This window comes from Pan troglodytes, chromosome 4 (genome assembly GCF_028858775.2).
Source record: "Pan troglodytes isolate AG18354 chromosome 4, NHGRI_mPanTro3-v2.0_pri, whole genome shotgun sequence".
Lineage (NCBI taxonomy): Eukaryota > Metazoa > Chordata > Mammalia > Primates > Hominidae > Pan > Pan troglodytes.
In genome coordinates, this window is record NC_072402.2 from 118,184,711 (window position 1) to 118,197,880 (window position 13,170).

The window sequence follows — 13,170 nt, forward strand, 5'->3', positions numbered from 1 at the left end:
CTTGTCTGCCTGTCTTATTTCATCAAGATAGTCTTCAAGCTCTGATATCCTTTCTTCTGCTTAGTCTATTCAGCTATTAACACTTGTGTTTGCATTATAAAGTTCCTTTGTTGTGTTTTTCATCTCTATCAGATCATTTATGTCCCTCTCTAAACTGGTTCTTCTGATTAACAGCACCTCTAATATTTTATCATGGCTCTTGGCTTTTTTGCAGTGAGTTAGAACATAATCCTTTAGCTCAGTGGAGTTCATTATTACCCATCTTCTAAAGCCTACTTCTGTCAATTCATTCATCTCAGCCTCAGCCCAGTTTTGTGCCCTTGCTGTAGACATGTTGCAATCAATTGGAGGAGAAGAGGCACTCTGGATTTAGAGTTTTCAGCATTTTGTGTTGATTTTTTTCTCACCTTCATGGGTTTATTTACTTTTGATCTTTGAGGCTGCTGACTTTTGGATGACATTTTTGTAGGGTCTTTTTCTTTGATGTTTGTGTTGTTGCTTTCTGCTTGTTTTTCTTTTAGCAGTCAGGCCCCTCTTCTGTAGAGCTGCTGAGGTTTGCTGGGGGTCCACTCCTGACCCTATTCTCCTGGGTCTCTCCCACACCTGGAGATATCACCAGTGGAGTCTGCAGAGCAGCAAAAACAGCAGACTGCTCCTTCCTCTCAGAGCTCTGTCCTGGAGGAGCACAGACCTGGTGCCAGCCAGAACACCCCTCTATGCAGTGCCTGGAGACTCCTGTTGGGAGGTCTCATTCAGTCATGAGGACCAGAATTAGGGACCCACTTAAATAAGCAGTCTGGCTGCTCCTTGGCTGGGCAGGTGTGCTGCACTGGGGGAAATCTCCTCATCTGGGCTCCTCTGACTCTCCAGTACCAAGAGGCAGAAAAGACTAAGATTACTGATCCATGATGCCACAGCTGCCCGTCCTCCTATGGCGAGTTTCTACATCTTTGTGCTTGGGACCCAAGGCTATGGTGGAGTGGGCTCAGGAGGGGACTTCCTGATCCATGGGTTGCAAGGATCCATGGGAAAAGCATGATTTCAAGGAGGGGAAGCACAATCCTTCACCGTCTCCATTGGTTGCTGAAGGGAGTTCCCTTTTCCCCCGTGCAACTCCCGTGTGGGCCCTCGCTCCACCCTGCTGTTCTGCATTCTCCGAGATTCACACCAACCACTGAGTCACTCCCAGTGAGAGAATCTTCGTTCCTCAATTGAAGACGCAGAGCTTACTCGCAGTTTTGACCCTTCTTGGTGGGAGCTGCAGAGCAGGGCTGCTTCTATTCAGCAGCTGCTCCCCTAGTGCTGTGATTTTAATGTGTCCCCTCCAAAGTTCTTGTTAAAGCTTAATCCTCATTGTGGTGGCATTAAGAGTTGTGGCAGAGTTTGGGTAAGCAGGCCCCTCATGAATGGTTTAGTGCCTTATAAAAGAGCTAGAAGGCCTAGCTTAGGTCCTTTTTTGCCCTTCCACCTTCTGCCATGTGAGGATAGTTTTCATCCCTTCGGCCATGTGACAATGCAACCAGAAGGCCTTCACCAGACATCGAATGCCGTTACCTTGATCTTGGACTTCTCACCCTCCAGAACTGTGCAAATTCATGTGGCTGTGTCACCACTTATGGGGTGCCACCAATGTTGCTAAGTAACGGGGGATGGAGGAACAGGCAAGGCAGCCCCCACTTTGAGGGGAGAATGAGGCTAGGCCTAGAACCACACAGGCTGCCATGGAGGCCAACAGCCAAAACTGTTTTTTAGTGGTTTAATTAGTTAATAAAATGTGTTTCATATTTTTTTTCGTATTTTTATAGAGAAATCCAGATTTACTTTATATCTATTCCGGTATGAGAATTATTTTTATTTATGCTAGGACTGAATTAAAGACATGTCATTGAAACAGGATCCTTTTTCTATTTTTAGGTCATTCCAATAAACTATCATAGTTCCAACAGCCTCTTAGAGCTTAGTACTGACTGGTGTGTGGTTAAGAGGAAGAAATTTCTTAAGCAAGGTTTTAAGATATGGCATTTGGAAAATTAAGAAAAAGTCATGAATGGTCTCTTTTACTTCACTGGCCAAAAAGTAAATTATGCAATAATGATATTATTTGGGTAGTTTTCAGTCCTGAAACTCTGGGCATACAAAGAACTTTTAACTACAATTTGATTGACAGATGGACCAAAGACCTTTACAGACACCTCACCAAAGAAGATGTGCAGATGACATAGAAAAAGACACTCCACATCGTATGTCATCAAGGAAATGCAAAGGGAAACAATAATGAGGTCCCACTACACACCTATTAGAATGGCCAAAATCTAGAATACTGAGAGCATCGAATGCTGGTAAGGATATGGAGCAACAGGAATTCTCATTCAGTCCTGCTGGGAATGAGAATAATATAGTCACTTTCGAAGACATTTTAGTAGTTTCTAAAAAACTAAACATACTCTTATGATATGATCCAGCAATCACACTTTTGGTATTTGCCCAGAAGAATTGAAACTTACATTTTCACATAAGTACACAAAAATTTGTACCAAGGTATTTATTGATGTGTACACATAAGTACACAGAAACTTGTACACAGATATTTATAGAGGCTTTATTCATAGTTGCCAAGATATCCTTCACTATGTGACTGGATAAATAAACTGATACATACAGATAAGATAATACTGTTCAACATTAAAAAGAAATGAACTATCAAACATGAAAAGACATGGAGGAAAATTAAGTGTGTATTACTAAGTGAAAGAAGCCAATCTGAAAAAGGTACATAGTGTATAATTCCAAATATAAGACATTCTGGAAAAAGCAAAACTATGGACACAGTGAAAAGATCAGTCAATTAAAATAAATAAATATGTTTTTAAAAATCAGTGGTTTCCAGGTATTAGAGAGAAGATAGGGATGAATCAGCAGAGCACAGAGAACTTTTAAGTCAGGGAAACTTCTTTGTATAATATTCTACAGTGGTACATGTCATTAAACATTTGTTTAATCTCACAGATTGTACAGCATCAAACGTGAATGCTAAAATAAACTGTGGAATCTTGGGTGATAATGATATGTCAATGCAGATTCATCAGTTGTAACATATGTACCACTCTAGTGGGGAATGGTTATAATGGGGAAGGCTATGCATACATAGGGGCAGAAGGTAAATGGGAAATTTCTGTATCTTCTGTTCAATTTTGCTGTAAACCTAAAATTGCTCTAAAAGTAGCCTAAGACTGGTTTTATAATAACAGTAGGCCATTATTCATATTAGCATTATCATTATAGTCATGAATACAGTCTTCTCTTGAACACAGTGCTTTTAGATTTCCTAGCATCCATTTAGCTTCCATGTTAAAAATAGAACAACACTAAGAACTTCTATATTATATGCACTATGAAACCATATATTGTAGCTCATTAATTTATTTGGTAATAAAGTGCTAATTAGTGATATAACACTGACTCAAACAAGTTAGCTGAATGGTTTTAATAATCATAGAACACACCCTGAATCTCCATCAGACTTATTTTATTCATTCAGTTGGTCACAAGAAGAAATAGAACAAATGTGATGAATGAAAACACATCCATAAATTATACTAGAAAAAATAGCTCAAAATATATGTCTAGCAGAGTGATTCAGTGCTGTTAACTCCAATTTCCTTACTAGCATTTCATTACTACATAATACAGTTGAATTCAATCCTCGAGCTGTTTTTGCTTTATTTGATGGTTATATTTATTGTGTATATCAGGGATACAAATTCTAGTGCATCCAATAGGAAGCCACATTAGCACACTGGACCTTGATGAACTTAATCTAAAATTATAATCTGCAATAACCTTGTAATACTACATAGAATATAACTGAGCCAATAAAACATAGTTATTTTTGTTTACCTTTCAATTTACACATAAGTTAAATCTACATTTTATCTAATTAAAACCAGATTGTTGGACTCTCAAATACCTTGAGAAATCTATCACTTATTGAAGTGCATGGCACTTTTAAAACATAAATGAAAACTTCAGAGAATTACAATTTATATTACACAAATGCAACTTCTGTCAATTCTGTCACAGTCTAAACATAACCAGCTGCCTCTGCAATGATATCAAGTGGCAATTAAAATAGCACCAGTAATGTTACACTACAGTGAGGTGCAGAAAATATTTTGTCTGGTAAAAGCAAGAATTATATTTAGATGGTTGAGATTCATGTTCCATATTAAAAGAACAAATGTTCTGAAAGATTAGTCTTTGGTGCCATCATGTCTATTTGTGCATAATCTTGGACACAGGGTGGCTTGCATGAGCCAGATATCTGTCTTGTTCAACTTTAGACCACTAAGCCGTGGTCTCCAAGTATCTTCTGCAGACCATTAGTTCAATGAAATACTAATAGAAATTTTGTCAAAAAATAAGTTCTATGATCACATAGGATTTGGAAATGCTATGTTAAGCTTGCACATTTTTCTCTCCAATGAATTGTCAACTTTTTAATGTACTCACATGCATTATGGATTTTTTAGAGAAAATGCCTAACTTCCCCCAAATTATTTAAGTATAGAACACATGCCAGAATAACCATTAACTTTTAGATAAAATATACGTTTGGGACAAGCAAAGTTGGAAAAAATTGTTTTGTTATCTGATATTTGCTTAAGGCATCAAAGAAGTTAACACCAGGAAAAATAAAAATTTGGTTGGATTGGTTACATTTGTTCCACAGTCTAATGTGTTTATTTTGGTAAGCATACTGGGTGTAAACTTGATTTTTTTCAGTGCTAACGGCCTTTAATGGAATTGATCCAGAACTCTTTTTTCAAGGAGGATCTACTGGGGTAATGCTGCATGGAACAAGTTTATAGACTTGCATTCAAAATCCCATTTACCACATTTGCCATTCTGCTCATCTAAAGATACTAAAACATTTTTCCTGCTTGGAAGCTTCTAACACCACCATTTCCCCTGGAATAACTAGGAGTCTGATGTGGCTGTCTCAGGGTTCTCTAATAAAAGAAAAATTCAGCCACCTTCCTAGAATATACAAGGGCCAAGGAGCATTTACAACACATAGTGACACCAAAGAGGTCTTATTCTTTGAACAGTTAGAGGCAATGGGGCAAAGTGACCTGCATTAACCCAAATTCTCCTCTCTCTTAAGTTAACAAGGATTCTGCTTGATGCAAGGATTGACACCTGACATTAGGACCAAAGCAGGCAAAAATAGCAAAGCCGGTGATTTATTTTTAGTAGCTCCTTTTTCAGTGTCTTTCCTTTACTCTCATATTCCAGCCAACCATCTCCCTGGAACCCTTGGGCAGCCTTCTCTCTTCTTATTCAGAGCCTTCTTACTCCAACACTTGCTCCTCCACTGCTTCAAAATTACATCCCTCATTGACCATTGGTGTTTATGTGTTCTCTTTTCAAATACTCAATTCAATGACAGTAAATGAGTTTTTGCAATGGCTTTATTACATTGAAGAAAAAGAACTGGAGCACAGACAACATAATAGAATGGAGAATCATAATTGACTTAACAAAATGGAGGAAGTTAAAACCAAAGAACTTTCAGGGAGGCATAAAAGGACAAGTAAGGCAATTTGCCCTAAATAACTCAAGAAAAGCTAAAACCTTAGAGCTATCAAATTGACAAAGTGCGAGGAATATGTGGAACTAAAAACAGGGATTGGTCAAAAGCAAAGTTCTGTAGATGTTTGGAGTCCATTACTATCTTAATTCCCAGAATCCGGAAGCCAGCATGCACTGCTTTCCACCACCATCCCCTCAAAATGAAAAAATTATTAAATCAAGAAAATGACAGAAACTAAAGGGTCCCAGGGAAGAAATACCTACTAATATTGATAAATGAGATGGGGATAATGAAAAGCCTGATTTTATGATCATTATAGTGAAATGAACTAAATCAGTGCATCTCAAACTTGAATGTGCACATAGCAAGAACCTGAGGTCTTACTGGAATACGTACTTTAGTTGATTAGGTCTGGGGTATGGCCTCAGATTCACCATTTCTAATACTTCTGCATTTCTGCTGGTCCATGAGTCACACTTTGAATAAAAATGCAAAAGACAACAAAGTACATTTGTACTCAGAGTAACTAGCCACTTTTTACTACTTCATTCTTGAATATGAGTAGACAGATAAAAATTACCATCCATTTGAAGGAAGCCTCCTACATGAAAGAGACCAAAACAGATATTAAGAAGAAAAAAAACCATAAAGTACAGCTAGAGTACAGCTCTAGATATCATCATAGAGATATAAAGTTCATTTATGAAACTAGAGAAGAATTCTAAGGAAAAATAAAAATCAGAGAGCACAAACACGATTCTAAGCATTTAAAATACATGAGAGGCCAGGTGCTGTGGCTCACGCCTGTAATCCCAACAGTTCGGGAGGCTGAGGTGGGTGGATCACTTGAGGTCAGGAGTTCAAGACCAGCCTGGCCAACATGGTGAAACCCCGTTTCTACTAAAAATACCAAAATTAGCCAGGCGATAGTGGTGCACACCTGTAATTCCAGCTACTCAGGAGACTGAGGCAGGAGAATCGCTTGAGCCTGGGAGGCGGAGGTTGCCCTGAGCCAAGATTGTGCCACTGCACTCCAGTCTGGGTGACAGAGTGAGACCCTGTCTCAATAACAACAAAATAATAAATTAATTAATTAAATACATAAGAAAAATATCAATAGAAGTTTTGGAAAATAAAATCAGAGAAATTGCCTAGAAATTTGAGTATGCATCAAAATATTTAAAATAAGAAAGTGGTTCAGGACCAATCCAAGAAAGCCAACATATGAAATATGATATTTTTAGTAACAGAAAAAAAGGATGGAAAAATACTAACAAGGCTTATACAAGAAAAAATACTGAAACTAAAGACATATGTCTTCAGAATGAGTTAATGTCCTTTGCAGGGACATGGATGAAGCTGGAAACCATCATTCTCAGCAAACTAACACAGGAACAGAAAACCAAACACCACATATTCTCATTCATAAGTGGGAGTTGAACAATGAGAACATACGGGCACAGGGAGGGGAACATCACACACCGGGGCCTGTCGTGGGGTGGGGGGCAAGGGGAGGGATAGCATTAGGAGAAATACCTAATTTAGATGACGGGTTGATGGGTACAGCAAACCACCATGGCACATATGCACCTATGTAACAAACCTGCACGTTCTGCACATGTATCCCAGAACTGAAAGTATATATAAAAAAAAAAAAAAAATTACAAAAATTATCCGGGCATGGTGGTAGATGCCTGTAATCTCAGCTAATCAGGAGGCTGAGGCAGAAGAATCGCTTGAACCCAGGAGGCAGAGGTCGCAGTGAGCCCAGATCGTGCCACTGCACTCCAGCCTGGGCGACAGAGCAAGACTCTGTCTCAAAAAAAAAAAAAAAAAAAAAAAAAAAAATTGTAAGATACTCTGGGATAAACTAGAAGGGATTGAAGTCATCTATTTGGGGCTTAATTTTAAAAACGATTGCTTGTTCTTACATTATATAATTTTGAAAAATAAAATACAATATGTTAGAGACAATGTTAAATACTAAAAAAAAGAAAAGAAAAAGGCTCAGGCTCACTAAGATATTTCAAGAAATATCAATATCGTACACACCGGCAACACGTATTCAACCTCAGAATTTAAAAGATAGCATAAAAATGCCATCCAAATTCTGAGGAAAAATTGTTTCTATGCTAGAATTCCAAGTTAATTCTTATTCACCTGTTGTAGCAAAATAAAGACATAGATACAAGGACTAAAAATGTGTCTGCTATGCATGCATTTTTAGGACATTTCCAGAGGATGTACTGTAGCCAAATGGAGCATTAAATTAAGAAAATGATAGACTTAGGATCCAGGAAAAAGGCAACTCATTAAAGGATACTGAAAAAACTAATTTCCAAGACAATGAGAAAGAAACATCCCAAATGGACAAATGCATAGCAAGTGCAGAAAGAAATGAATTTAATTGGATTTGAAGAATCAAGGGAGGAAAAAATAGAAATAATGTACTTGAGTATATAAATGGCAACAATAAATGCAGTGAAAAATTTTCCACATTTGGAAAAAATGATAGACTTTTTAAAAAAGGTGAATAAATCAATTTGGCAATCATCAATTCCAGGAAAAAAATGGAGAAACAGGAATGGAAAAATACATTTCATATCTTAGTTGTTTTATCAGTAAACAAAAACACCTGCATAGTCATAATCATGTAATGTAATCAGTGACTAGTGGTTTACTAAAAAAAAGAAAGTACAAGTTATAACTATGTAGGAGGAGGTTGGAGAGATTATGGGGTTGAGGAGAGTATTGACAAGTTAAAGCATCATCCATCATGGCCAGAAGTAAAGGGGTCATCTGTAATATTGATGAATCGTGAAATAACAGTATAAGCCTATTAATTAGAAATGCAGATATAAATACGTTAAATTCAGTTTGGCTCAAAGTGGCCTCCATACACAATGAGCTGTACCTTAGCTTGATGGTTAAACGAGTTGTAACCTAACTAGTAGTATATCCTTATAATTAGGCAGCTGAGTCTCACTGATCTCAAACAGAAAGCTGCCAAATTTTGCCCAAATAAGGCAAAGGCCAAACTGTACTAATCAGTTTGCTGCTCATGTTGTAGGCACGGGCATTTTGAACCATCTTCAGTTGGAAGCAGCCTGCTTCTAGAATCTTTTTTTGTTGTTCAAATTAACCTTGTTAAATTTAACTATCTAAGTATTTTTTTCAGCGAATACCATAAACAACAGTTAAGAGAGTTGATAGTAATTGCTTTGATAATAATGTAATTAATTTTAAAAATAATATGAGCCAGGGGAAGGACAATCAGTGTCCAGTAGTCTTAGCTGTGGCATACCCAAAGTAGAGCCTTTATCCCTCCAGTGGGGCCTTGCAGAAGAATGGAGCCCAGAAGACTGCCATCCCTTGGTGGTACTTGCCTAAAACATCCTCAGCATCAGAAATCTGGGGGAAGGATGAGGAATGAGGGCCTTCCCCTCCCTAGCTGGGAGCTGCATGGAGAGGGCTCTGTTCTTGGCTGCACCAGCCTAGGGTGGAGTTTCCTTCTTCCAGACCAGGGAGAGACAATGAAAGGAGTGGGGGCTTAATTCAAATGCCATAGAGAAGTTTAGTATATTTTCTTTAATAAATATTTCTTCATTTGTTCTATGATCTTAGAACCAACCCTAGAAAGTTAAATGTTTGTTTTATAAAAATAATGTTTGCCAGTTTGACTGGGGAGTGTATCCATGGAGATCTTTATGCTGTAATGCCAGAACTAGCCCGCCTCTAACCAGCTTTTGATTTTTCACAATCAACTCACCTTCTCTGAGATTAGTTGTCTTTTCTTTAAAATGAATGTAATATTGTCTAATTTTCAAGATTTTATTGGCATTGAAGAAAATGTGCATAAAGTGTTTAATGTAATTTTTGTCATATGGAAGACATTTTGTAAAAAAAAAAAAACTATTCCTGTCTTCGAAGAAAAGTGATTATATGTCATGTATTCATTCATCCACTCAAATATGGCTTGAGCACCAGATATGTGTGCTATTCCAGATGGTGGAAATTTTGAGCAAAGCAAAGGTGCTTCCTTCACAGAGCTTATTCTAATGGAAGGGATAGACAATAAAAAGTGAATATATAAAATGATGTCAGGGATTGATCAATATGATAAAGAAAAAGAAAACACATGAAGAGTTAGAAAGTTATATGAGGCTGCCATACATACAAATGGACATATGGAGAAAATGGCCTATTTTCTCCATTAATTCATCAAGGTTAAGTGTTCAAATTTTGCCATTCAAATGCTTTTTGTCTTTAGAAGTAGAACAAGTATCTTTTGCCAACACCTCCTAGTAAATATGGACCTGGTGAATATATATGTGTGTGTGTGTGTGTATATACACACACACACACATATATATGTGTATCTATACACATATATATATTTATATACATAAATATATATAGTTTTTTATATATACTATATAGTACGTATATATACTATATATAAAATATATATATATATTCAGCTGCAACAGAGGCTAAGTTTCCACAGCAATGCTTAAATGTAATAACCTTTACATATTGCCTCTGTTCTTATAAGTTCAAGCCTGCCTGAAAGTGTGGGATAGTATAATAGACTCTTGTTGACTTCTAATTCTGTGCTTCTATGACATAAAGGTGTGTGATATATATGAATGGGAGTACAGAGAGAGTGAGGGAGATTTGACTAAATATATTATAAATGCTATAAACCACTACTGGTGTTAAAATATTGTGGATGTCAGATTTTATTATCTTGAGAGTAACTTTGAAAAGAGAAGGAAATATAAAATATAATATAAATTACATAGGAGAGCTAATTACTAAATTAATTTCTATGCAGTATTCTCGCAGATGACAGAATGCCCTCTTGAATATTCTCTGTAAATCACAAACAGTGAGATTTCATTAAATACATTATCAGAGAGTATGTAATTATTATTAAGACATACACCCTGTCTTCAAGGAGTTTGTATTATAGTAGAAACAATAAAACTACAGAAATGGCCCTGTAAAGTTCATATCTCCAGGCCACCAGCATAGGAATCATGTTAAGAAGTTAGCACTATAGCTGCTCTGATGCTGAAAATTCTTCACCTACTTCCTTCTGTCTCAACAAGGATAATGGAGGATTTAAGGGACAAGGATTATTTTTTGGATGTCTTCTACTACTTTGTCCTACTCCTGGTTTCCCCCAACATCTCTCAGAGGATCAAGTGCTGCTGGAAAAGTTCACAATCAGCTGTTGCAGCCACCAGCCTCCCATGCAGCAACAGGGATTAGGAGATGTGAAGGGATGCTATTCTACACATAGTCTTCCTTTGCCTTAGGCAGGAAGTTGGGTGCTGAGAGTTTGTGCAGATAAAGTTGGCAAAATTTTATGTCACAGACTGAAACAAGAGTTTTAATACCAAGGCTTCTGCTCCCTCTGAGACAGCTGCTGTATTCTACACAACCATCACCGTCGTTCACCGCTGGCTACCATCATGCATAGATTTTTCATTGCAAAATCTCTCCACAAAATGCTCTTTTCATTGCCTGTAATAGCTTATTTTCTTCTTTCTGTACAGCTTCAAGAAGCTGTGGGCTATACCTTTCCAACTTGCCTCTACATGTTTACAAATTATTGATCCTGTTGTCTCATGATCTGAAATTCTCTCTATGTCCTTTTTTTCTAGAAGACTTCTGGAAGTTCATTAAAAACCCAAATTACCCTTTTGGAGCCTCATCTGTTCCAGGAACAACTTCTAATTCTAGTCAACCAATCCCCCTTCCCAATGCCACCAGCAAATTTGTTTTGAGAGGTTTGGAGAGGAGAGAATTGATATGAGAGACATTTAGAAGGCAGAAAGGGCAAAACTTAGTGACCAGTTGTATGTGTTGTATGGTAGACTGGAAGGAGTTATGGTCAATTTTCTGGATTCTGCTATAGGCACGTGGGTAGAAGACAGAGTATAGGAATTCAAGTAGGTGGGGAGAAGAGAAGAGGATTAAAAGGCTTCAGTAACTGTCATGATTATATTTCAAAATTCTTGATGTATGTTCAACTTCAAAGGGGTAGAATGAAAGTAGAGCGAACATCAGACAGAACACAGACAGAAAAGAAAAAATGCAGGCCCTAAAACAATTAAACTGGCATGGATGATACTATTCATGGGCGCCACTTGAGGTGTTTGGCAGAGTTTCCATTCAAGTGATAGCATCCAGGAGTCCAGGCCAGAAAATTCTTTCTATTTTGAGAGAGAGAGCGGTTACTTAATCATGTAAAATAGGTCTATGGCTGTGCTCTGTTCTTAATAAGTTCAAATACCAAGTAAGATGGACATAAGGAAATGGGAGATAGAAGATGGATATGTGATCTGGGAATGAGACAATGAAGTTTCAGAGATGGAGCAGTTCTGGCTTATTTAAGGAGAAACACAGAGGTAAAGGAGATTGGAAATATAGAACATCAACAAATTGTGAGTCTAGTGTATTGGAAAGTGCATTCTCATGGGGGTTTATATTAAACAAAATAACAGATAGAAACAACGCAAAGTACCATGAATAAGGCAGATTATGTAAAATTTTTCATTTGAGGTAACTACCATAAGGGGAATGAAATACATTTTTTTTGTGTGAGGAAGAAAATAAGTACGATATTCGACAGCAGCCCTCTCTAATAGAATGTTCTGTAGTGGTGGAAATGCTGTATACTAGCTACTAGCCACATGTGATATTGAGCACTTGAAATATTACCAGTTTAACCAAGGAACTGAATTTTTAAAATTATTTCAGTATATTTAATTTTAATTTCATTAAGCACATTGGGCTAATGGCTATCATATTGGACTGTATAGTTCTACAGATCTGTAAGAACAATGAACTGAAAATGGTAAGAACAAGGTAGCACATTGCTGACTCTCCCACCAAAGTGGACCAAAGGATGCAAACAAACTTCATAATCTTCTCCATAAATCTTTCTGGCCTTCTTACTAGCTACCCTGCCCTTTTGAGAGTACAATGGCATGGAGACGAAAAAGAATAATCATATATGGGGGCAGAGTGTGTGCTATTTATAATTATAAGCTCTTGTTAACTAGGTGCTGTTGATAAATATGTGTGGTTTCAGTCTTTAGGTATGCAATTACTTCTGCCAGAATGTTCTTCAGGCTTCTGTATACAGCAGCAATATCTAGAGTTTGGTCCGTGGAACCCTGAGGGTTCTTAGGATCCCTTCAAGGGTTCCAGGAAGTCAAATATATTTTCAAAATAACTATGACATTATTTGGCTTTTTCTGTATGCTGACATGGTACTGATTTTATGCAATCCATGATAGATTAAACAGCACCAATCAAGACAGTGGCGCAGAAATACATACATCATTATTGTAGTCTTCACAGCCAGGCACTTACAGCTTTTTTTTAAAAAGAAAATTTTATTCAAGAATGTCTTTAATGAGGCTATTAAGATTATAAATTTTATTAAATTTTGACTCAATTATTGAACTTAAAAATATTCTGTATGACAAAAGGGGAAATACAAATAAAGCACTTAGGCTGGGCATTAAAAAACAGTGGTTATTCCAAAAACACTGTGCAAT

The 13,170-nt window shown here is 37.1% G+C and overlaps 1 protein-coding gene across 7 annotated transcripts in view; it reads left to right on the plus strand.

The window, feature by feature from the left end:
• Positions 1 to 13,170, plus strand: part of PRR16 (proline rich 16) — a 388,847-nt gene that overhangs the window by 24,677 nt on the left and 351,000 nt on the right. Inside the window, exon 1 of one of the 7 annotated variants that reach the window (XR_010156988.1) lies at positions 10,082 to 12,048. The exons of 5 other annotated variants lie outside the window; for them this stretch is intronic. The gene's annotated coding sequence lies outside the window, so the exon portion shown is untranslated. Of the gene's footprint in view, positions 1 to 10,081; positions 12,049 to 13,170 lie in introns of those variants that run through there. One more of the 7 variants, XR_008548074.2, reaches the window with a different exon arrangement.